Below are 24,820 nucleotides of genomic sequence, written 5' to 3'. Positions count from 1 at the left end.
TCTCCTGTTCACTGTTCTTTCTTGTTCCTTTTTTTCTTTCTTTCTCATTTTTGTTCAATATTATGAGAGTAGCACATATCCGTAGCTAGATTTCCCAACCCCAAAGGACAACATAAGAACGTGGTACCAGTGTCGCTGACGCCTCGGACAAAGAGCCGTTTGTAAAAAAAGTTGATCTTTTTGTTTCGCTCTGAAAACTCTTTTATTTTTATCATGTTTTTTGGGGGGGGGGGGGATTTACTGTACATAGTTTTTACTTGCATACAGTTGTATGCGGTAACGTTATGATATTACGATGTCGCGGAATGGCAGATTTGAAGCGAATCCAAATGTGAAGCGGAGCGTTCCTTACTATGTTGTGTCGTTGAGCGGAATAAGGGCGCAAAGAAGCGATGTGGACAGGATCGACGATCACTTACAATTGGAGTTTGAATCGTAGTTGCCAAGGAAGTGGAGGGGGCGCACATTTACAGTCAAAAGGCACATACAAGTCTCAAATAGACTCACATGCAAAAGTTCTAAAAAAACATGCACAGCATGCTGCATCAAACGGCGCAACAGTAAACGATTCTGAACCGTTCATTACCATTCATGATATGACTGTTTCGTAACTCAATCGACGAAACAAACAATGAACCAGCATATTTTGTAGATTATATGTTACCATGCGTGAATTAAGTGAGTTCACGCTCTGGATCTATAAGCATGGGTGAATTAAGAGACAAAAAGAGGAAGTCATTTAGTAGCCAATACTCTCTTAGATGTAGGGATAAGTTGAAAAGTGGTTACACGTTGCTTTGGTACAAACAACTGACGTTATAATGGACGGACTGGCAGGCTAGCTGGCTGGCTGGTTTTGCTTGGCTTGGTTTGGCTTGCTTGAAAGACAGGAAGGGTGGGTAGATGTATGACGATGTGAAGGGGGTGGTTCAGAAGGATGGACTGACAGGCGTAACGGTCAGCCTGGTTTCCTTATTCATCATACTTTACAGGCTCCTATACAGGACATTGAGTCAGTATTGAATACACAGTCATGAATCACGAATTCCTTGATTTTCAGATTGGAACTCCGACATTCGATATTAGAAACTTCCAGGAGTACGCAGCATCCATCCAACTTCATTTCAATATTGATCAGAAGCCAGTAGACCATTATAAATTTGCCACATTACAAAGAAGAATGGGTACAAGCTTCATTCAGCCTAGAATACTGGTGAATACAAAGAGCACATTGGAAACCGTAATGAAGATCAAAGACAATATGCAGCAGGCGCTGGAGAAGACGAAATGAGCAGGGCAGCACCATCAGCTCGGCTGGCGCGAGATATCAGCTGACTTGCCTGAGCATGGACTGTTTCGTGCGTTATCGCGACGTCTTCTAAATAGACCCCCTTATAATTTTTGGGAAGTTGCTGGGCATACTTCAATGCTGGAACCACGAAACCACACCTTGCCTCGTAGCCCGCCACATATTGTCTTTGTTCCTCTTTACAGTATAAAGAGAACAGGATGCAGGAAAAAATAAATGTAGACAATGGCATGTGAAGTCAAGCTGAGAAAAACGTTAATTCCTAAACAATACAGGCATAGAGGGAAAGAAGGAAGGTAGACTTTGTGAAAACGCAAAGGAAGGAAAACGTCGTTTGAGATGCTTGAACGCTGCTCTTTTGTAGAAATATGTTAGAGCCTTCTCTTTCGTTTGAGACTGACTGGATTACTCTGTTACGATTAGAGGAGAGAAGGCGGAAATGAGCACGAGGCCTTGAATTCTCCAGCGGGAGGTACTGTGATTTCTGACATTTATTTCGTTCCCTGGTTCTTTCTTTCTTTCTTTCTTTCTTTCTTTCTTTCTTTCTTTCTTTCTTTCTTTCTTTCTTTCTTTCTTTCTTTCTTTGACGCATTAGTTGGAACTGGTCGCCGCAGCAGCAGCATCACTTAAGGAAAGCAGGAAAATTCTCCTTCATTTGATTTTCCAATCCTCGCACCAGTGCATGAGCGGGCAAGTTCCTTCCCGCTCGAGCCCCAGAAATTGAATCCATCAACTAGCGTACTTGAAGCAGATGTGTTTCTGGCTTCCATTACTGCAACTCTATACGGGGTGTCTCGACCCAATCTGAACGATGCCTGCGTGCCTTCTATCCTTAGCCCGCACTTCAAAAATGCAGCCATCCACTTCCTCACACCTCCCGACTCCCTCCTTTCGTTCATTTCTCGCATTCCGCCGGAAGCCCTTCACCAGAGTTTACTACGGCGGCAGCTGCACGCCGTGGTGGTATTCTAAGGAACGCGCCTGGAAGAAAGCACCACTATAGGGCCCGGTTATGTTTTTATCGCGATAGCAATTATATGGACACTCCAGGCGCATTTCTGCCGTCGCCATCGTCATCGTCGTCGCCGTCGGCGTAGCCGCGATGCTCTGTATAAAGTCCAAGAGCAATAAAATCGTCCCCGCGCGCCGTATGCCATATGTGCGAGAGAAAGCGGAGACGAAGCGCACCGTCTTCCGTCGCACGCAAGGCACCGGGTGGAGGGGGGCGGATGTTCTGCTCCGCCGGCTGCTGCGTATGGTGCGGCCGCGCGGCCTCTATCCTGAAAACGATTTGCGATGGGGACACAGTCTAGGCGCAAGCGATGGCTGATTGCTTTTTGTGCGCTATGTTCTCGCCGCTTAGTTGGTGCTGAAGTGAGAGGCAACACGAAGGGCCAATTCGTTCGTTCCTGCTGCCGCGCTTCTCATGCCGGCGTTTTGACAGCGTGTTTCCGGGTTCATCGAGTGAGATGTGTTCACGTTTGCTTGTGTGCGCCTGACACCATACTTGTTAATTTAGGTGGTAAGCGAATGTTTACAAATCCATACGGTCGATAAAGCTGATGTGCTTAGTTCGTATAGCTGTCTGCTAATTCACTATCGGAATGGATTCTTCGCCTTTCAGGTGAGACGGCGACTTTTTCTCTGCATGGCACTTTTATAAAATTAGGGATTCACATGGCGCAGACGTTGCAAGGAATCTCCGCATACTTGCACGCCAATGCACCACAACTCACTCGATTGAAGTGCACTTGAGGAATGCCCGCTTATAAAACCTGGAACCTGGCTTCGGTTTTGACCAAGACTTCACCGAAGCGACACGACCCTTTTGTGCACGCGATATGGTTGAGCTTCACGTTTACCGAAGCCTACTCAATCCGCATGGGATGGCCGACACCGCAAGCATGTGGCCACTGCGGCGGCGAGGAAACAATCCTTCATGTTCCGTGCCAGTGCCCGCAGTGCAGTCGGCAGAGGCAAGCGCTCTCCACTGTGCTCAACCAGTTGGTCGACCAGCCTCTGTCGGAAGAAAGAACTTTACAACATCGATGGGACTTACTCACATCAGAGCGCAGGGAAGCCTTGCTGTACTTCTTGCGAACCACTGGCCTGTGTGAACGCCTCTAATAGGAACATCCGTCCTGTTCTTTTTTTTTTTTAGATCCCTCTCTGTCCTTTTTCCAACCCTTACTTCATCCACCACAGTATAGTATAGCAAACCGGAAATACTCATCTGGTTACACCTCTCCTCCCCCCCCCCCCCCGCCCCTTGACCCCTGTCTATTCTCTATTTATACTCTTCTCTCTTACATATCCAACAAGACGAATAAGTCGCAAAAGGCGGTATGAAAGCAGACAGAAGCTGTCACTTTTTGGAATCTTCCTCAATTATCCTAGAACTGCCGGCAATCGATTGAGTTGCTGCCGTAATTTCTGGAGATCGATAAGAGCATCCTTCGCCGGCGCATGGTGGACGCCTCGTGTTTTGAAGCAAGCTAGGAGAGGCCTGATGAAAAAAAAAAAGAAACAAGAAGCGCCATTCTTCAAACTACATTAGCCTGCAGTTGAAAGATCCTTCTATTCTCGTTTTCAAAAGAGGAAATGAGAAATTGATTTGCAACCAGAGGCGCGTTGTGGAAGGAACCAAGCCTTGCCGGCATTTCGAGAAGTCGCCCCATTCAAACTGTCGGGATGCCGCTTACCGCTGCCTCCACGAATGTTGAGCATTCAGAGGCGTCAAGATGGCGCCGCAAAATCGGTGTTTTCTGTGGTTTTGTTTCGTTCTTATAAATACGTGCACACGACGGAAGGGTATCTGTTGGAAGGAAACGGAAAGCTCGGCAGGCTATGCGGTGACTCTTTGTTATCGGGAACAGCGCATGCGGGCACGTGGTGTCTGAAAGGAGATCGGCGGGCAGCTCGCGGCAGAGAGAGTTTAAAATAAATACGGGTTATGTACAAAGGCCCGTCGTTCGCTTCTCCAAATACTCGACAGAGGAACGAAATACTTTCTGTTCGCGATTTTTTCCGCCCTCAGGAACGATCCTTTCTCGTCGACTCGGAACCGGAGTAAACGGGTCGATCATATCTGGCTGAGAATTCGCATTGCAAGTCGCGGCGAATCGACAAGGAAAAGGGGGGTGGCAGAAGGCTATCAGTGCGTCTTGGATGGCACGGACACTCGGTCGCGAAATTTGGATTACCGCCCACCTAATGCTCCAAGGGTACGGAAATGCTGAAGCTAAAGAGCCAAATAAATAAGGGGAACGAAGGAACACGATTTCCTTTTTTTTTTTTGTTACTTACAGCGACACGTGATTCCGGCTACTCTAGCTAAAGAGAGGCAAGCGATGGCTGATAATGGACGAACGCAACATGACCAGCGGGGCTTGTGCGGAAAGGAAGAATTAATAAATGAAAGATGAGACATCCACCCAAACGTCGCAAATTGCTACAAAGGAAACCCAACGGGTTCCTCGAAAGAAAAAGCCTCGTAGTTGAAGAAAAATTTGTCCTGGTCCGGGACATGAACCCGGGACCACCGCCTTTCCGGGGCAGCGGCTCTACCATCTGAGCTAACCAGGCGGCTAGCGAATGGCAGGGCGAAGTCGAATCCATACACCACTCGAAGCAAAGGCAAGAGGTTGGCAAACTTTTGCCTTTGCTTCGAGTTGTTGATGGATTCGAAAGGTAGAGGAAGACACGCCCAGGTGCGCAGACTTGAGAAACTGTATTTCGTTGCCATTCCCTCGCTCTCCGCGTAGGACGACGATTCTACGCTACATAATGCACAGCAGCCTAGCACATCACCCCAACTTAGTACAAAGGCGCAGCTGCGAGCCCCGGTCGCGGCGGGCGCGTCCCAGTGGAAGCGGCGCAGACGCTGGGTTTATTGAGCTGCTGGAGGTCGTAGCTTTGCTGGTGGCCTCACATAATATAGAAATTGCTTTGGGTACAATCCTCTGGGTGAATAGTTGTGAAACCCAGTTGGTAAAAATTGTCCAGGAGCACTCCACCACAGTGAATTCAATGTCAATCAATCAATCAATCAATCAATCAATCAATCAATCAATCAATCAATCAATCAATCAATCAATCAATCAATCAATCAATCAATCAATCAATCAATCAATCAATCAATCAATCAACATTTTGTCGGTCTACTTCTCTTTTTAAGCAGGTGGCATGTAGCTTTGGCCTCTCATCTTTCTCATTTTTTCCTCGGACAGAGAAATCTCAGAAAGCAGCAGCGTCGCACTGTAATCAGTTTTCTTGTGACACACTCAGGGCCCCAATAGGCAGTAAATATAGGGGTATTAGGAGAAACATATTTAGCAACAACGTCACGATAAATAATGAATGAATACAGAATTAGTGAGGTAGTGACCCATTAGTGAATGGAACTGCCTTATCAAAACAAGTGGTCAAACTGTGAAATAACCATTCTGAGCCTGTGTTATTTTTGCTTTTTTCGTTGCTGTTTCTTTTGTATTTCTTGTATTTGTATCGACCACCCTACTTGGACCAAGAGTCCGCAGTATTGTATAAATAAAAAAAATATAAACGGGTACCCTTAACACGTTGTGCGAGAAGGTTCATACCAAAGGCTCTTCGCAGAAATGCACCAAAATTAAACAAGACAGAATCTGTATATGTTCACAAAATCCGGTTCTATGATTTAGAATTGAAATGATTTTGCCTTGCGCTGATGTGCTTGTGCAGCTTTCATGTTCTTCGCTATAGTGTGTGCCACAAAGCGTTTCCTTTTTATTTACAGTGTGCGCGGTCGGTGGGATGGTAAAATAAGTTCCGAGCTTGGAATTATTTTACTACTGATAATTTTCAGCCTATGTGCTAAAGTAGGTGAACTGATGCCGCAACGAAAGAGGTCGTAAGATCTGTTTCCTGTCTCTAAATATCTCGTGGCACTGAAACACATCAAGAAGATCTGAAGATAGAGCCTGCGAAGACGCACGTAAAAAAAATTATACGGCTGTTCTTTATTTTTTGGAAACGACAAAGGAAAAGGCGAGAGAAACGAGAGCGCTGTTTTATACAGATGCTTGCGCAAATGTTAAACAGAGTTCGTTCTTCGTGCAAAAACATAAAATGAGGATCGTGGAGCCCTAAAGCACGTGGTTTTATACAACGACATATTATAAAGAACATACTGCAGTCGCATTGCCTCAAACAGAAACATCATCATGTCCCACATGATGATGATGATGATGATGATGACAACGATGATGATGATGGTCATGGTGGTGGTGATGATGATGATGATGATAATAATGACCATGATCATGATGATGATGATGATGACGACGACGATGATGATGATGATGATGTGGGACGATCGTACGCGAAAAAAAAAAAAGAGAAAAGACAGATATACGCATTGCTAAGCACACTGAAAAGAAAACTTGGTTGAAAAGCAACGTAAAACAACGACAAAAAGAAAAGCTCGCATGGACTTACGCTTTACTCAATTAACTGTAAGGCGACAACATTATGTAATGGCTGTAAAGACTGTCCTTGAACAGCCTTGAACGTGTCTAAGGCCCGGTACTAACTTTGTTGGCTGTGGGTCTCCAAACAAGGCTCTCAGTATCCGTTATATTTTCTGGGAATATAAATAAAATAGAATAGAGTAGAATAGAATAGAATAGAATAGAATTGATGCTTCAGGCACCTATGACACTCCTGACACGCTACCCGCCGTAGTTGCTCAGTGGCTATGGTGCTGGGTTGCTGAGCACGCGGTTGCGGGATTGAATCCCGGCAACGGCTTCCGCGCTTCGATGAAGGCGAAATGCGAAAACACCCGTGTACTTAGATTTAGGTGCACGTTAGAGAAACCGAGGTGGTCGAAATTTCCGGAGTCCTCCACTATGGCGGGCCTCATATTCAGAAAGTGATTTTGGCACGTAAAACCCCATAATTAAATTTTTTGTCATCCTCTGTCGCGCTCCTGTTGATGACGTGCAATGGCCAGAATGTTTCCTCTTGAGTTAGATGTTACCTCCTTAATTTCATTCGGAGTGGTGCGTTATCAAAAAGATGATGGTGCTGTCCCGTTTATTACACAGAGTCTCTTCGTAGTGTTTCCTGGAGCGAGCAAGATGCTATGCGGCGAGCGTTTCGACACGTGCTTCAAAGTAGACGCACTCGATGCGAGGATACCTTGAAAGTTGTTTTGTTCTTATGATGCAAGACAGTCTTTAATTCTAAGACAGTCTCGAAACATAGGGTTATTTGCAGACGACTGCAGCCTATATAATAAAATTTATAATGCCCGTGGCCAGGCATTATATGTCATCATTTAAATTTGGCATTAATAAAAATACGTTTTTGGCGCATAACATGAAAAATGGAATTCAGTGTTTGACGGAAGCCTGTCTGGTCGGGATAAAACGTGGTAAAAAGGTAGACAAAACCTTTTAAATTTTACTTTGCTCAGCGTAGTGCCCCAGGTTTTGTCTACCTTTCAACATGACAAATGAACGTAACTTATAAAAAAAGTAGAGACTCTGACTATAATGCGTAAATGGATTCGTCTCCAGTCTGCCTACGCCATAAATGACCATAAACTCTCTTGTAAATTCTTTTGAGCATTTAGGCATTGCAGTCAGCTCAGATTTTAAATGGAACGAACAGGTCTCCTATGTCCAAAGAAGTCCTCACGGCAGTTGGGCTTTTTAAGAAGGTCCCTGAGAAGGTTCACGCCAGAAATAAGGTTACTTGTGTACAATAAACTTATTTACCTCATCCTCGATTATTCTCAGGTGTTGGGGTATCGTAGTCAAGTTAACATTAGAAGGCTCGAAATCATCCAAAGAAAGGCAATTAGATTCGTAGGCAATTCGTGCAACTGGAACATTTCACCGATTGCTCTTTTGAAACAGACATGTATCGAGTTATTACAGACGCGACGGCGTAGTGACAGACTCATATGCATGTGTTTGGTTTGCGATGGAAAGCTAGGCATTGACAAAGACCAATACATCGGGTTAATCACACAGCGCCCCACACGCTCCCCGTATTTTTTTTATTATGGGGTTTTACGTGCCAAAACCACGATCTGATTATGAGTCAAGCCGTAGAGGAGGACTCCAGATTAATTTCGACCACCTGCCGCTTAAAAGGAGCAGGGCAGTGACAAACGCGTTGGCTGTGCGATTTACGCCAGCGATGTGCTTCCCTCGTGGTCGTTAATGATAGCGATAAGCAGACGCAGCGGCAGCACATCGGGCTAAATGTTATGTTCGTTTGTGCGCGGAACGCTTGGTAACAGTGCAATCACGACGCGCAAGCGGGCATGTCACGTGGTGTTTTTTATTTTATTTCGCGGGCATCTGCAGTGAGCTGAAAAACACTAATACTTAATAGATAGAAAGACAGAATCTGTTTATTCGGACGTTTTCCAAACCGCTGTGCAACTTTCTAGTTGGTATTGTTTTTCCTAGCTTCTTTTCTTCAGAAGTTGGTCAAATAATCTTGACTAATTATCTAAATAAGCAAAATACGAAAAATAGCGTGACACACTACATACAAAAGTGAGCAACATGCATTTGGTCGCGTCGTCTTAGAGTGCATCGGCATATTTTTAAACACTGGCTAAAGTTAGTTGAAACACCCTGTACAGAAACCTGTGTGCGCGCTCTGCTCATTCCTTGCTCTTGCTTTCTTTTTTTTTCTGCGTACGTGCATGTGTTTCCATATACAAGTCTGATGCCGGCAAATACAAACTCAATTGGTAGCAGCAGCCTTGATGCCTTATTGGTTCCTCGCAATGTTTTCGTCCACTTTGCGATCAGCGACCCGTTGGTCGATAAAAAAAACAGCTATAGCTTGACGTACAGCCAGAAACACTCAGATAAAGGTGTTCCTCCCGCTAGCATCTGCCCAGAATACGATAGTGCTTTCAGAATAGCAACGCTGCAAGAAAAACATGAAGAAAAAAAATGGAGTAAGACGAATTGCAGCATGGCCGGCCAACAAGACGGGCTAGTACAGGCGTATGCCACAGGACACCTAACAAGGCCATGCTTGAGCGAACAACTGCTGTGCTGTAGCCGGCACTGAAGTAATTGGTGGTGGCGCTGGTTGCACAACAGTAAGGCGAGAGAGAGAATGCGGTGCAGGGCTGCTGCGCACTGGCATACATGTATTTATATGTATATATAACGTTCCCATTCTTCGCGCTGCCCTATGCCTTTCATCTTTGCACTTCGCCACGCATGCAAGGTTCCAGCGCGACTTCATGACCACTCTGGTCGCCGAAGATGGCTCTGACGGGCGGCATTGGCTTTTTCGTGGCGGTCGCACGTCTCGCAGGCGATTATCCCGTCGCCGTTGCGAGAGCACCGCTGGAGAGGCTGGACGCAAAACAGTGGCCTGCCACACTGACGCACCGTGCAAACAGCAAGAACGTCTGCTCAGCTACTGGGTGTGCCTTCAAACCATTGCCGCTCAAGGATCAAGGTTGGCCGATATGCTCGAATCGCCTGAGCTGGATGACATGCCGCGTAACGCCGAGTCGTGCATGTCCGAAAGTGAAATGAATGGCGATTCATGGACAGAAGTCGTGACATCAACCGGAGACGACGTGCCCGCTATGTATAGTAGGTAAATAGGCGGAGGTGCGAGCTGTTAAGATTCACAACACGGGACAACTGCATCTGTGCCGAAACATGGGGTCTCTTAGGCATTCGATAGGGAGGCTTTGGTCGCAGGGTATTCGTTAATGATGATCTCAGCTGTGTTGGTCGCTTTGGCTTCCTTCACCGAGAACTCACTCGGTGCTGGACGAAAGACCACGCATTCGGTTAGTGACTGCAGGGAACTCTCGAGGTGGGGCTCCGATGGGTCCGCGAGTATCATTTCTTGGGTCCGGCGGACAGGCCGAGGTTTCGGAGCGGTAGCATGTCAAGTACGCGAGGAGCCGGCCCATTCATGTAGCCAAGTGATCATGAGCGCGAAGGCCGCGTCACCGACTGATATGGTTGAGAAGGGGTTTCGAAGTCCGAGACTTGGTACGGGAAATACAGGCCGCAGTCAGAGTCCACAGAGGGGCACACTGCGAGTCCGTCTGCCGAGTCCCTGTCAGGCGCAGCTGCAGAGCCGAGATGGTGCTTCTCTCGAGCTTCGTTGGGTTGTCGTCGCCGCAGATAGACTGCGGCGTAGACAGCAATTCAATGTAACCGCAGTGGTTTTGCGTACCGCGTGTTTATGCGTTGAAGTAAAACCGATTGCGTTATTTCGTGAGCGTGTGCCGCGAGGTGCTCAAGCGATGGTGGCCGTGGAGGCTGCGTTGCCGCGATGGAGCGAAGAGGTTTCGGAAGACAATTATCGAAGCTCCACTTCATTCTGCCCAGGACCTCTAAGCGCAACCTTCGTAATTGTCTCACACCTCGGGGGCTTCACGAACTCGCCCCTCTGCCACCAATCATTTTGTTGTTGTCCGGCCAGGCATGGCGAGCATCAACCCTATTCGCCTTCTGCACCTAATGATCGGCATCATCCTCAAACCTGCGCAACACGGCTAGTTCCGAGATGGGTGGCGATAGTAGCGCAGCGGGCTGGAAGCCGGATGGTGCCGAGGTGATGTAGCCTTCAAGTTGCTGCAACAAGGGCGAGATGGCTCGCGTGACGTCCGTATGTCTCCCGGGCGAGCCGCCTGAGGAGCCAGGGGCGGTGTCGTTCGCCGTACTGACGAGGTATACTTACGCCAGCGGGATGGACGTCATATCTTGGCATCCCGAATGTTTAAATAGTCCCAGGGGACGTGTATATAACTAGCATGGACTGCGTTCTCTGGAAGGAGGGACACAGGACGGCAAGGACTCACAAGCATTGGGCTTAATGATGGGCGGCCTTACATGTGGGCTTTCATATCGGCTGCGGCATTGTGATGAAGAGACCAGAGGCCGTCCCTCTGAACGTTTGGTTGAACCTCGTTGTTGTAAGCAGATTAGACTATACCACCGTCGATCCTTAATAATTGATGTAGGTGGAAGTCAATGCTGTTCCTGTGGCTTTCTGTGTTCTTATGTTCGGTTACATTCCTAATTTCTTGCCATGAATTAACCATTCGCCCTAACACTCAACCTATTTAATGATGCTAGCACTGTTTCTTGCAGGCGGCCTCAGTCTTTCAAGATGCAGTCACACGCCTCAGTTGAGCGCCACTTACTTCGGTGTCGTCAGGTAAGCAAGATTTCCTCTCGCAGTATCGTCTTTCACCGGCGAAGGTTTTTCCTACTCCTGTAATGCTGATCATCCACGTGACGTGAGAAAAAAAAAACAGAGCAGAACCAAGCCACATTAAAGGGTTAAGTTTGTACTTCTGGGATTGCATATATGTCAGTACTGTCGTCATCGCCGGCTTGCTACGTTAGAAATACGTCAGGCACAATTACGTGTAGCGGTGCGCATCTTAAAATGTCGGCACCGTGTCCCCGTGTCGTCATAGATTTTGGCGCCGATTGCCTGTGACAAGTTATTTATTTATGGAAAAAGGAAATCAAGGGCTCCTTATATAAGCCCATAGCACCGTGGCCCATAGCCAAATCGCAACATCTCTGTAGTTTTCCCGTCGAAAAAATATTCATATTAAATTGAAAGAAAATGGACTCAAATATAGCGAAATAGTTATTTGACAGCAAAATTTAGAAAGATGAGCTTGGCATTCATTTTATCTCTTAGTAACCTTTACCTATGCTAAAACTTAAGAGAAAGATTTGTACAATGAATGTCCGTCCACAAACTAATTTGACGCTTCTGCTTTCGTGTCCCCTAAAGGAACCAACAAGACAACCCTCCATGCAATAAATGTTAAGTTAATTAGCACAGACAGTTGATTTTCGCTGTGTATGATACGAGCGCTCTTTCATGTTAAAAGTGGTCATCGGGCTTCGGCAGAACTCTAGGCGCCAACAAAACATGAAGTGTTCTTTCGCACCGACACCGCGTGAAATTCGGCCTTTGAAAGAGAGCAGGGACGTGCCCCCGTCTTCCTGTCGCCATGTGTTTTGTTTGCGCTGCACTGTACAGGTACCCCATAAATTAAACGGAGCACGCCAGCGGTGGCCGAACCAGCCGAACTGCATCTCCGTCTCCTAGCGGCGGCAGTGCGCACTACAAAGCATGAGCAAAAAAAAAAAAAAAAAAAAAAGATCTACGGTGCATGTGTGTATGTGCTTTGTTGTGCGTGGCTGTGTGCGCGTTTGTGCGTGCGTGGTTGTTTGTGTTTGTGTGGACGCGTGGTGCGGCGCGCAACACGCATTGAGCCGACCGTACCAAAAAGCCGGTAGCGCTACTTACAGTTCTTGATCCGTCAGCACAACTAGACAAAAATAAAAAAAGAAGAAACGATCACCTCTGTGATGTGATCGCCTCTCTTTTTCTTCTTTGTCTAGTTGTAGCGCTGAGAGATCGTGAACATATTCCAACTCGCCTAGTTCTACCTACTCGCCCATTTATAGTAGCCTGATAGCTGATAGCTCTATTGCACCAATTGTTTCCATATGCGCTTCATAGACATATAGCGACGCCAGAAGTGATGGCACGCGGTATAGCAACAACCAGGCGTCGCAACAAACATGCAATAACCAGGCCCAGTCATTACGCGGACGTAAATTATGGCACAATTTTGGCAGTGTTCTTCTTTTTCCTGGTGCGTCGCTCTACGCATGTATTAAGCACGAAGCTGGGACTATGCTTATGTGTCGAGTGTAGGTTCCCGAGCTAGTAAAAGACAAAGAAAATTCCCCTGGGGAAGCGCTACCGAAAGAACGCTGCACAAAAGGGGTTGTTTTTTGTGCAACACTCGAGCCGTGAGAGAAAGAAACTAGACCGGGGGTCAGCTGTCCTGGAGTAGCCTCGCTTCAATGTTTCACGGCTAGAGCGATGGGCGTGGTTCCAGTGGCTGGCTGACCGCCAGCGCGCGCAGGCATGAATCATGAAACCGCAGCCGACTCATCATCGCGCAGCTGCATCCGGCAGAGCTGGCACCCCAGCGAGACGGTGCATCTTTGTGCTTCATCGCAGTAGGTGGCAACCTTTTAGTGTTGCAACACTCCGTACATCAGTTAATGGAATGACACGACAAAGGCCGTGCAAGAATAAAGGAATGTGCGGAATTGCGTGTCGTAATGATGGGGTCAGGCTGATTTTATGGTGTGATGGAAGCATCTTGTCGAAGTTTCAACGACATTGTCAAGATTCCGTGTATATTTTAATGAGCCGCAGGGGGAAGGCAATGCTGACTAAGAAAAGGATTGCGTACAGCGTTAGCAGTTTTTACGTGCACTGCGCCTCTTGTCCGTGGTTCGATTCGTTGTTTAATTCTGGCAGCTGCTGAGTTGCTCTTCGCAAGAGCGCGGCGGGACAATGTTTTGTTTAGCAGTCGAGGACGACGATAAGTTTTACAGTAAGCGGCTTGGCTTGGCGATCGGCAGCGGTTCTTGACTAACAGAGGGTATGAATTATTAGGGCGCCAATTACGATAATTATCGATGCCTCTACGCATGGAGAGGCACGCAGCGAGAATCATTAATAAGCGCGAGCACGCTGACGGTTCACAAAGCGCGTAAACCGGAAGCGGTAGCTATATACCAGTGGTACAAATTATCGCTTAGTGACATGGCTTAGATGGTGCACTGCAAGGAACACTTAAAGCCCGGATTTCAGATTGGTGGTTATACCGAGGGTGCATGTTCCCGGAGTATGATAACAGCGACGGGTGCGCAGATGTTCTCTAAGGCAGGCATTCAGCACTGGCTGTAACACAAGTCATGGTTTTTCGCAACAAAATTGTAAACACTTCAAGCGCAAATGGTGCTTGCACCCGTGAACGGCAAATTATCTTGGTAACACCGGCTTAGAGGAAAGCAGCAGACGTTGTGGTTGAACACATCCCGGAGGATTTGGCTGCTTTCTTGTTTGTGGCCATGGCGCATTTACATATCATGAGCTTTTGCGTAAACATTCACTGTATTGTAAGCGGATAAATAACTTCAGCTCTAAAGGTTCTTTGGCGTTTCACAAAGGTGCATTTGGGCGCGACTGTTGTGTAACTACGTCCACATCGTTGCCTTTGTATTTAGCGCACCTCTTGCGCGCTCATTGCAACCAACGTTTCCTTTAGGCCTACGACGAAATCCGTATTGAGCCGTTGGCGGCTTCATTACCCCTCGTCTTATGGGTGTTAGCTTTCTTATATATTTAATCTCACCGTATTGCTCCTTGCAATGAGTTTCCTGATTACTTCATAAACACCTACTATATCTGACCATTTCGCTTTGTTGTTGAGTTACATCTTCGCTTTCCGAAACGCGTATCTTGCAAGTTCCCTGCAATCAGTGTCTTTTTCACTTTCCTCATCCCTTTTCCGTCTTTGCCCCTTTCTCTCACGACAACTTGTTTATTTGCTTGTTTGTTTGTTCCCAAAGCGTATCTAGACGGCAGACCTACGTTCAGGTGCCATCGAGTTTTCGTATTCTTGTTTGTCCAATCGTTCTCTCCCCGCCAGCTCCATGCGATAGCCCCTTCGAGTACACGCTGACGCTGATGGGTCCTCAGATCGGCTGATATAGCCACGTTCTCGTGCCGAAGGTGGGAGACTGATCCAGGGCTGCCTATTTCTTCCTTGCTTTTCACCCTGAGGACCATAAACGGGCCTTTCTTTGATAAATAAATGGAAGGAGTAAGTCGTCGACACACACTAGCGCAGCTGCTCTGCTGAGGATTGGTAGAACCATTCTGCGGCATAATAGAAGCCGTCAACGTCCCGCGTTTTCAGGTTGTCTCCTTTTCAGACTGGCATTCTGTGATAAACCTTTGAATGCTCATGAAATCACCGCGTAAGAATAGTTTAAACTTGACTGAGATGGAAATGTTTCAGTAAAAAAAAAAGTATAATGAAGCGAAGAATCTGCTGGTGCTCGCCTACACTAAGCTAAAAAAAATAATGGCATTTTTAGCAGTTAGGAGCCATGGCAGCAAACCTTTCAGCCCAACAGTAATGCTAACACTTAACACTGTTGTCTACGGTGCCGCCCTGTTGTAAAAAATGGACTTCAATCTACGCTGTGAAGGTGAGGGGAAAGCAAAGCTGTAAACGACTACAACGAGTACCCATTGCGACGTAGGTTGAATGGTAATGCTATCACTTTACAGTGTCGTATAGGGTGTCGCTCTGCGGTAATATGCACTTTCAGTCTACACTGTCGTGTAGGGAACCACTCGGCGGTAATGATTTCTGTTTACGGTCTAGTATATATAGAGTGCCGTTCGGCAGCAATGCCTTCAATTTACATTTTCTGGCAGGAATGCCTTCAGTTTACGCTTTCGTCTAGGTGGCAATACCTTCCATTCAGACTATCTTCGAGGGGAAAGCTTAATGCCTACCACCTTTATAGCTATCCCACTGTTCAGTTGGACTCGCGAGACTCATTTCATTGTAACCACACTCCTATTCACTGCTAACTGTACTAATTAACCAAACTCACGGATGAACGCAGAAGCGATGTGCCCTGATCTGAAGTGATGATTAGAAGGACCGGTGTTTGGTCCGTTCTTCGTCAATCTGTGTACTTATTTTATTGTACACTGTCAGTGCACGTGGTTCCTTCTCGAACACCTAAATGCGCTGTACGGTGAAACTATTGGCCCTTTGCTAAAGGACATATTCACCGTTAGACGTGGTGCTCGCAAAAGCAAGAAACAGTAAAAACGCGGAAACTCTAGGTGTTGCAGTTCCTTTGCTAGCAGTGTATATACGGTTTGCGGTCCAAACAGTTCAACTGGGTGCCGTTGCTCGCCTTTGCCTCTAAATGAGAAGAGTAGAGGTCCCGATACACAAAACTCCCCTCGCTGAAGGCTTACCTGTGATTGGCATATGCATGCAATAAAAGCGAATGAAGCGATAAAACTGTAAGAGGTATCGCGCCGGTGAGGCGTGATTACGTGAAAGCACTTTTGTGATTCCGAGCAACAATCCTTGTTGCTTCTGTTTGAAATCTACAAACGTAAAATGTCCTCGCACCTTGCAACACAAGAAAACGTGCCTTCAAGCATGGAATAATATAACGATATCATTCGGCGCGCATTTCAGGCATGTAAAGTTAGGACAAGGAGGCGGTCCTGTACAGTATATGATCGAGGTTGCGGCGTTTTGAAAAGCACAACCAGCTTTTGTTTCACAAGCATCAAGTTCTCCCCCTCGCGAGAGTGACAGTATCATAAGGCCACACGCCTTATGCCTGCCCTTTAAATTGAGCGTATATGAAACGGACTGCACGTGAAAATTGTAAGAATATGTGTTAGATGTTTTTCATGGTACTGTCGTCACCAAACCGTGTGTGTGTGACACCTCGTTTGAATAGCACGTAAAGCATATCTACATACCTCGCTTTCGCCATACACGGCAAACGTTTTGCATTTGCCTTTACGCCATACGCGGCAGACGTTTGCATTTGCCCTTCTGCAACGCAACGAATTCTCGCGTTCATTGCGCTGTTTTGAGCTGCCTGTCATGACTGGATGGCTGCGAAAATGGCGTTGCTAGCGCCAAGCTGTTTGCATGCTTGGAAAGCTTCACGCTCTTTGACGCCAGGAGTCTGTGCACCTAAGCGGCCAACGTGACTAACGCGCTTCGCGTTTTTCGTGAACAGAAGGAATGCAATCTCTAGAATACGTCAACTCAATCTTCACCGATGCCTGCAGAAGCACTACTAGCTGGTGGAGTTTTGAATGTGCTGCGTCGGCTGAGCAGGGCTGCAGAATACTGTCATTCAGCCATGAGTTAAAAGAAAGAAAAAAAGAAAGAGGAAAAGAAAGAAAGGTAGAAATAAAGACAGAGAAATCATGAGCCATTCCACTCTGGGGCGGCGGTTGACCAGCGAAGCTGTTTAGCCCACGACACAGAGGTTACACAGAATTTCAAACAAAGGTACGAACACATATTTACTCATATACATTTGCGTGGACAACTATATATATATATATATATATATATATATATATATATATATATATATATGCATTACGAGAGGAAAGGGCGATTGCATTTTTCCTTGCTTAGGGTAGAGGGGAGGAATATGAGCCAATGCTGATCATGATAGTTTTGGTGGGATGGCCGTTAGGCCATCCCACCACCTCGGGCTTTCTGATCGGCCACTACTTCGCTTCCATCTCTACGACCCTCTTTCTTGCTCCTACCCTCTCTCTCTTTTAACCCCATCCCCTCCGCCCTGCTGGCGCTGAGCCGTGCTCCCGCACGGGTTGCACAAAATAGAGCTAGCCTTTTCTCCTCCCCCACAAGAACGGTGTGAACCAACGTATAGTTTTTGTTGACGCAGAACAAAAATGCACGGAAGCCTAGTCATAAACAGCTTTGCTGTAAAAGCACGCAAGCAAGATCGGAGTGATTCGCCCACGTTGCAGAGCGCACGTACGCGCGTATCAAGCATGTTTTTGAAAGTGAGATAGATAGATAGATAGATAGATAGATAGATAGATAGATAGATAGATAGATAGATAGATAGATAGATAGATAGATAGATAGATAGATAGATAGATAGATAGATAGATAGATAGATAGATAGATAGATAGATAGATAGATAGATAGATAGATAGATAGATAGATAGATAGATAGATAGATAGATAGATAGTTGAATATGCTGCAAAAAACATATCTTTCTTTAACACGCGTTGAGCGGACATTACTCTTCATTTCTTTTTTTTTAAAGTCAGGACTGTTTTATGCGTGTAGAAGTCGGTTGTAAATATGGTAAAAATTATTTACCTTGCTTTAAATTGTTAAAATTTAAATTGAATTATGGGGTTTTACTTGCCAAAACCACTTTCTGATTATGAGGCACGCCGTAGTGGAGGACTCCGGAAACTTCGACGACCTGAGGTTCTTTAACGTGCGCCTTAACCTAAGCGCACGGGTGTTTTCGCATTTCGCCCCCATCGAAATGTGGCTGCCGTGGCCGGGATTTGATCCCAGGACCTCGTGCTCAGCAGCCCAACACCATAGCCACTGAGCAACCACGGCGGGTTTTAAATTATTAATACTATAAAGATAGGTTGAAAACGGCGGAATGCACGATTCTTTACTAAGCCCCAGGGATCAAGGTAAAAAGAACGACGTCTTCGTCCGACCCTTTTCCTTAAATCCTCCCCGACTTGTCCTCCGTTTGCTTCATTGGAGCAGAGAGATTTGTTTCTGCGAAGCCGTGGTGCCCTACGTGAGTTTCTGAGTATCGAGAGTCGACAAAGAATAAAAAAAAATACAGTAGTTGATCCTGGGGCTCAGTCATTTTCTAAAATCATTAGCGCATAAACTCGCAACATCGAACCCGTTGTCGCGTTTGTCTTCTGTCTCAGGACCTTTGACATCAGACTTGCTTCAGTACTTCATAAATCTTGGATTCTCGGTGGCCGGCAATCGTCTTTTGATAAGTCTGGTTTGTTTTCTTAGACTGTCTCTGTACACTACCATTGTGATCAATATCAAAATTGGAACAGCGTCCGCTATTTAACGCAGCAGCAAGCCCAGTATGCAGTACTTTTGTCTGCATTCGCAAGATCCAGTGATACCCCCAGGCTGTGCAGAGTGCTACAAAACACATTGGCATCACACATATTTACGAGTGTGCACGAAAGGGTGTCCCGCACGCATAGCCAGAGAAAAGCGTAATAAAAGAAAGAAAGAAAGGAAGAAAGAAAGGAAGGAAGAAAGAAAGAAGGAAAGAAAGAGAAAAGGATGAAATCGCATTGAGCCTGATCGCAGTCAGTTCAGTAAACTGATGCATGTAGTGTCATTGTATTTCCAGATAGCTCGAAACTTGTCTTAGCCTCAGGTGTTGTGCTAATTGAACAGGAGCTGGCACTGCCCGGTTTTAGACTAAATAATGTAACCATCTGCACATGCATAATTAAAACAAATATAGTTAATTAGCTATGTGCGCGTAATGAATTTTCGTGCATGTAATTTTGTGCTATCGACATGAACATATTGCGCTGTTGCTGCGCGAATACGACGTGGGTTACTCTGTTCCGCGAACAGGGGTGTTGTACACTTATACGCCTGTACGACTATGTACGCTTTTGCTCATATAGTTTGCGTACGGAAGTGACTAGGTAGCAGTAAATACAAGCAGCGATGTCACAGCGCAAAAGTGAAAACAACACGTGAACATTACAAAGTAATGCTGAAAGCAACAGCACGAAAAACATGCCACTGATACAATGTGCAATGACAGTATGCCACAAAACATGTTAATCAACAGTGCAAATAAAAGTAATTGATATAAACAAAACGCTTAATTATCCCACATTTTCTTGTTTGTGGAAGATGAGCCTATTAGAAGTTGTACTGGTATACCTCTACGCAGTGACACTTTCCAACAGAAATTTTGTGATAGTGGTTATATTGTTCACTCTTGAATAACGCTTGTTGACTATTGGTCGTAAAGTATGTCTGTTCAATAAATCCATGTCTCGCATGGGAAAAATGGCGGCATTATTTATGAATATCTCTGATATTTCTGACATGCTGCTTCAGTTGCGCCTCCGCCTCCAAAAGATGTCACGAAACACGTATTCCCCATTTACCTCATAATCCCTGACCTGCACAAAAAGTCTGATATGCCTCTTTCGGCAATATTCCAATTGGCTCAGTCTCACATGTTCGAAAAGTTTCCGGATTATCTTGCAGTATTCACAGATGCATCTGTACACAACGACGGTCAAGGCACCTCTGCAGCTTTTTTCTGCCCTTCGACTAAAGTACGGTGTATCTTTCAAATACCTCATTCAACGTCGTCAGCAACTGTGGAGCCATAGCAGCGATTAATGTTGCACTGAAATACGTGCAAGAGGAGTTAAGTACATCGAAGATTGCCATCTTTACGGACTCCCGCGCTGCCCTTAGTAGGTTACAACGCAGTGAGATTGATTGTCCACCTGTGCGCAGCATTACTGACTCTTCGAGCAAAATTTTTGTCACGTGGGCTATCCCTCGTTGCTAAATGGATACCTTCACACGTAGGAATCGCCGGAAATGAAGAGGCTGATCGGCTCGCTTCAACTTGCTTTCACGACAACTGTGACTGCCCAGAAATGTTGTGCAAGCTTGATGACGCTCGTCTGCTGATTCGTCGCCACCTACTCAAGCAGAATCCAGACCAGCGCGTCGCAAATGAAACATACCCGCCCCGTGTTCGGGGTCGAAGCTTGCCTCGTCGCGCTAGAGCACAACTACTCAAGTTGAGGGTTGGCTGCGTGAGCGTGCACAAACGTTTATACAGACAAGGACGTGTGGCAACTACATCGTGTACGTCTCGTGGCTGCTGCGGGACACTTCAGCACTTTATATTTGAGTGTTGCGCTTTCAGTGCGCAGCGCATTTCGCTAGTGAGAGACTATCATCTCCTTGGCCTGCGGTGTACGACACTCGACGAATGTTTGTACCCCAGTGGTTATGCATCTAAACGTGGTAGGCTCATCGCGCTCTACTTACTTTTTTAGAGTTAACTAACATAGGTTCTCGTTTGTAGCGTCGAAACAATTCTATTCAACATTCTATGGTAGCGTGACCTTCAGTGACCGGCCCTACTGTGTGTGATCTGTACTGTGTTTTACTTTATTCTTTAAATTTGTCCTGTTGCTCTTCCTTTCCTCTTTCCTCCTGCCCAAATTCCATTTCTGTGTTGCTGTCACCTCCCTTCTGAAGAGTAGGCAGGCGTTGAACCCCTTACGGTGGCAGTTGCCAGCTTGCTCCTCGCTTTCCCTTTCCTGTTTATTGTGTATATGTGTTCAAAACAAATGATACTAATAATAATAATCAAGCAATAAAAAAGACAGGAAGAAACGCCCCTGTTGGGGATGAAATGAAAAGTACGTTCCATACTTCGCAAGTCCAGAATGAAAGAAATATAGAAATTTTGAAGACCATCTTTACTAGAGAGCGGTAATAATTAGGAACACGAGGGAAGTTTGTTATTGCATCAGTCAATTAATATATCAATCAATCAGTCAAACAATCAATAAATCGCTGCCATCTCAGAACATTCGCTCAAGAATAAGTTTCTTACGCTTTAACTATTAGTAACGACCACTGCCAAGCTATCTTAATGTTAGACATATTTGTGAAGACCGATGGCCGGCTAATAAGAAAGTGCTCTGACGAACAAGTTTTGTCCATTCGCTCCCAGGATTTCTGTTGTGGAGGTACAGGTATTTAAGTTAAACATTACCAGATATACATCAATACCTAAGAAAAAAGAAAGAAAGGATAACAATGTTTACTACCGCTTTCTCGGCCATCAGTTTAACGTACTAACGCTCTCCGACAGCGCACAGACTCACCCTATCCGTATAGTGCGCACTTATAGTTGGAAAGTCCACGCTTAAATAAATCCGTGCAACTCGCTCTGGTGATCGGCAAGCAGGTCTCACTTTTTTTACGACTGCTCCGTAAAGCGGGGACGTATTGTCGAAAACGATAAAAAAAATCGATGCTTAGATTCATGTGTCGTTTTACGGCCCCTTTGGTTTATGGAGCGACACATATGACTTTCTATCGCTGCCTTCTCAACGCCTTTTAGGTTGTTGGTGGGCGGAAGACGGTAGTGGGCCATTTCCCGCGCTCTCTCGATCGAGATATGGCGTCAAAATCGCGCGTGTCGGCACCAAATTCTTTTCCGGAGAAAGTTATTGCAGTTGGAGAACCATACCGTAAAAGAGGAAATGCGGAAAAAAATAAAGAAGAAAAGAAAAATGGGCTTAGGACACGTTATCGGCCTTAAATCATGTTTGTGCGGAAAAACGTTACTCTCTGTTTTATTTTACAGCGTGGTTGGTTTCGAGTCGTCCGCGTTGTCGCATCTGACTCGAGAATTATTAGGGAAATGGTGAGCTTCGGCAAGTGAAGGCGAGACAGTATTTGAACGATAAGCCCTCATATTTTCTAAAAAGACAACTTTTTCTGCACCGAACTAAGATCTGGGACCAAGTGACACGTACGTGCGTGTTTTTGCACTGTCTTGGGCAGCTTTCTTTTTTTTTTTTTTTTACGGTATACGGTACGTGTGTGCCTGAGAGCGTCATTTTATTCTATTACGTGCCCTCCTTTACTCGTGCGCAGAGCTTCGCAAATGTTCGTGATATAATGTGAATGTCTGCAGCGTTTTTTATTGTTTTCAGGGCTTTTACTTTTGCTTTCCCTACATATAGGAGTAGCGAGCTCCCATAAAGGCACCTTCCTGTCTTTCTTGATTTTTATATATATATATATAAAAGAAACGCCTGAGAATTCCAACCTCCATGTACGTCATAATAAAGTACATCGTTCGAATTTATCACTTTGCTGCGGCCAAGGTGGCTCTAGCTAGGGTTCTGAGTGCTGCTCGCCCATGGCATCGTCCGGACGGCACTCTGGTTGGGTAAATTGATTACTTGGTAGGATGACGAGAAAAAAAGAAGGAGAAAAAAAATGCAGGCAGTTCGTTTTCATATTTAACCGAGCGGAGCAAAAGTAACTGAACAGCGTGCACGTGATGAATAGAGTTGATTGATGCTCTTCATTAAGGCCCGCAGAGAACCACAACCTTGAGCACAGCCGACGGGGACGCGTGTCGTAAAAGCACACATTAATTAAGACTATTCTTAATTAAAAGCTTACACCAGAGGTGTAATTTAAAACTAGATGCACCTATCGTTTATGATACGATCGTTTGTCGATTTATGCTGCATTTGTGTGTCTTCCTTATGAACACCCCACCCTGCTTTCTTCCGTTTCTGTGTTGCTTTCACCTGAAGAGTAGGCAGGCGTTATGCCTCTTTCGGTGGCAGTTGCCAGCCTGCTCCTCGCTTTCTCTTTCTTGTTAAACGTATATATGTATTCAAAGATAATTCGAGATAAACGATCCAGTTGACGTAGTAGCGGGCAAACGTGTTAGATCGGCGCCTTTAGAAAACAGTGGAAAAAATCTAGCGCAAGTTTTAGAATTTAGCACAAGCAGAAGCTTATCAGAGAGATATTTATTATAAAAAAAGGCTTAGACGTCGGCTTGACCTTCTATGTTCTAGCCTGTCACTCAGCGTTACAGTAACATGAAAGGGGAACAAAAGGTGAAAGATCTGACGCGCAGAGTATTTTGGCCATTGATCGTAAAGAGGGCTAAACTTTTAATAGTCGGTTGTCGATGCTTGCTACAGGATCCAGCCAATGATTGCCCCCCCCCCCCCCCCCCCCGTCGGCAGCAGTGTATCAAAATATTTGGCGCAAGAATTTGAAGTGACATAGGCAATAGAAGCGTATATTGGATTGGATTGGATTGGAGAAACTTTATTTATGCCTGCAGTTGGGCGCTCGCGCGCCCCGACGAGGGCCTACGTCATCCTCGAAGTTGCCGTTACTCGGCGCGGGTCTCCGCTCGCCGTTGCCGGCTCGCAGGGTCCGTGCCTTTCGAGCGCCTCGAGGACCTGCTGGACGGCCCAGAGCTGATCGTCTCGGTCGTGGCTCTTTGCGGCTGCCTCGAGCCGCGGTGGCAGTGTTCTTGATTTAGCGTCTTCTGGGTATTTAATGCAGTCCCACAAGATGTGCGTGTAGTCTGCGGTCTCCCTCCGGCAGACTCTGCACATATCTGTCGGATATGTCTCGGGGTACATGCGATTCATCAGTTTCGGGCTCGGTAGCGATCCGGTCTGGAGCTGTCTCAGCACTACCGCCTCCGCTCGACTCAGTCTCGGGTGCGGGGGTGGAAGAGTCCTGCGAGCCAAGCGGTAGGCCTTCGCGATTTCATTGTAATCCGTCATGCGGTCCTTAGTTCCGAACCACGTCGGACGGTCTGTCGCCGGGGCGCGGTTGGTTAGCGCTCGCGCCGCGGCGTGTGCCGTCTCATTATGGTTCTCATTGCGTTCCGACGCGTCGCCCGCGTGCGCCGGGAACCACTTGAGTCGTACTTTTCGTTCGTCTAGTTTTACCGCTCGCAGTATGCGCTCAGCCTTCCTGCAGATTTGCCCTTTGGCGAAGTTACGCACCGCCTGTCTTGAGTCACTCAGCACCGTATGGCATTCTGCGTCGGCGATGGCCAGGGCGATGGCTACCTCCTCCGCTTGCTCCGCTTCGGTGCTTCTCACGCTCGCTGCCGTCCTCGTGGCGCCGGTTGACGCCTCTATGACGACCGCTGCGAAGGCGTTCCGTTGGTATTCGGCCGCGTCCACGTACCGCGCGTGTTCGTCGTTGGCATGCTGGTCGATGAGAGCCTTGGCCCTCGCCGCTCTTCTTCCCTTGTTGAACTCGGGATTCATGTTCTTCGGTATGGGGTCGATTCTGGTCTGGCGTCGGACCTCTTCGGGGACGGGGAGCTTCATCTCCACCTCGTTCGAGCGTCTTATTCCCAGATCGTCCAGTATCTTCCTCCCGGCTTTGGTCATGGACAGCCGCTCCAGTTGAGAGGTCCGTTGCGCTTCGGCTATTTCTTCGAGCGTA

At 46.4% G+C, this 24,820-nt stretch overlaps 1 protein-coding gene across 1 annotated transcript in view; it reads left to right on the top strand.

Moving 5' to 3' along the window:
* Positions 1-24,820, top strand: part of CngA (Cyclic nucleotide-gated ion channel subunit A) — a 426,897-nt gene that overhangs the window by 370,652 nt on the left and 31,425 nt on the right. The window contains exon 7 of the mRNA XM_050184183.3: positions 11,452-11,518. The gene's annotated coding sequence lies outside the window, so the exon portion shown is untranslated. The remainder of the gene's footprint in view (positions 1-11,451; positions 11,519-24,820) is intronic.

This window comes from Dermacentor andersoni, chromosome 4, assembly GCF_023375885.2.
Source record: "Dermacentor andersoni chromosome 4, qqDerAnde1_hic_scaffold, whole genome shotgun sequence".
Classification (NCBI taxonomy): Eukaryota; Metazoa; Arthropoda; class Arachnida; order Ixodida; family Ixodidae; genus Dermacentor; species Dermacentor andersoni.
The sequence above is the reverse complement of the archived record's forward strand: the minus strand, read 5'-3'. Positions and strand labels throughout refer to the sequence as shown.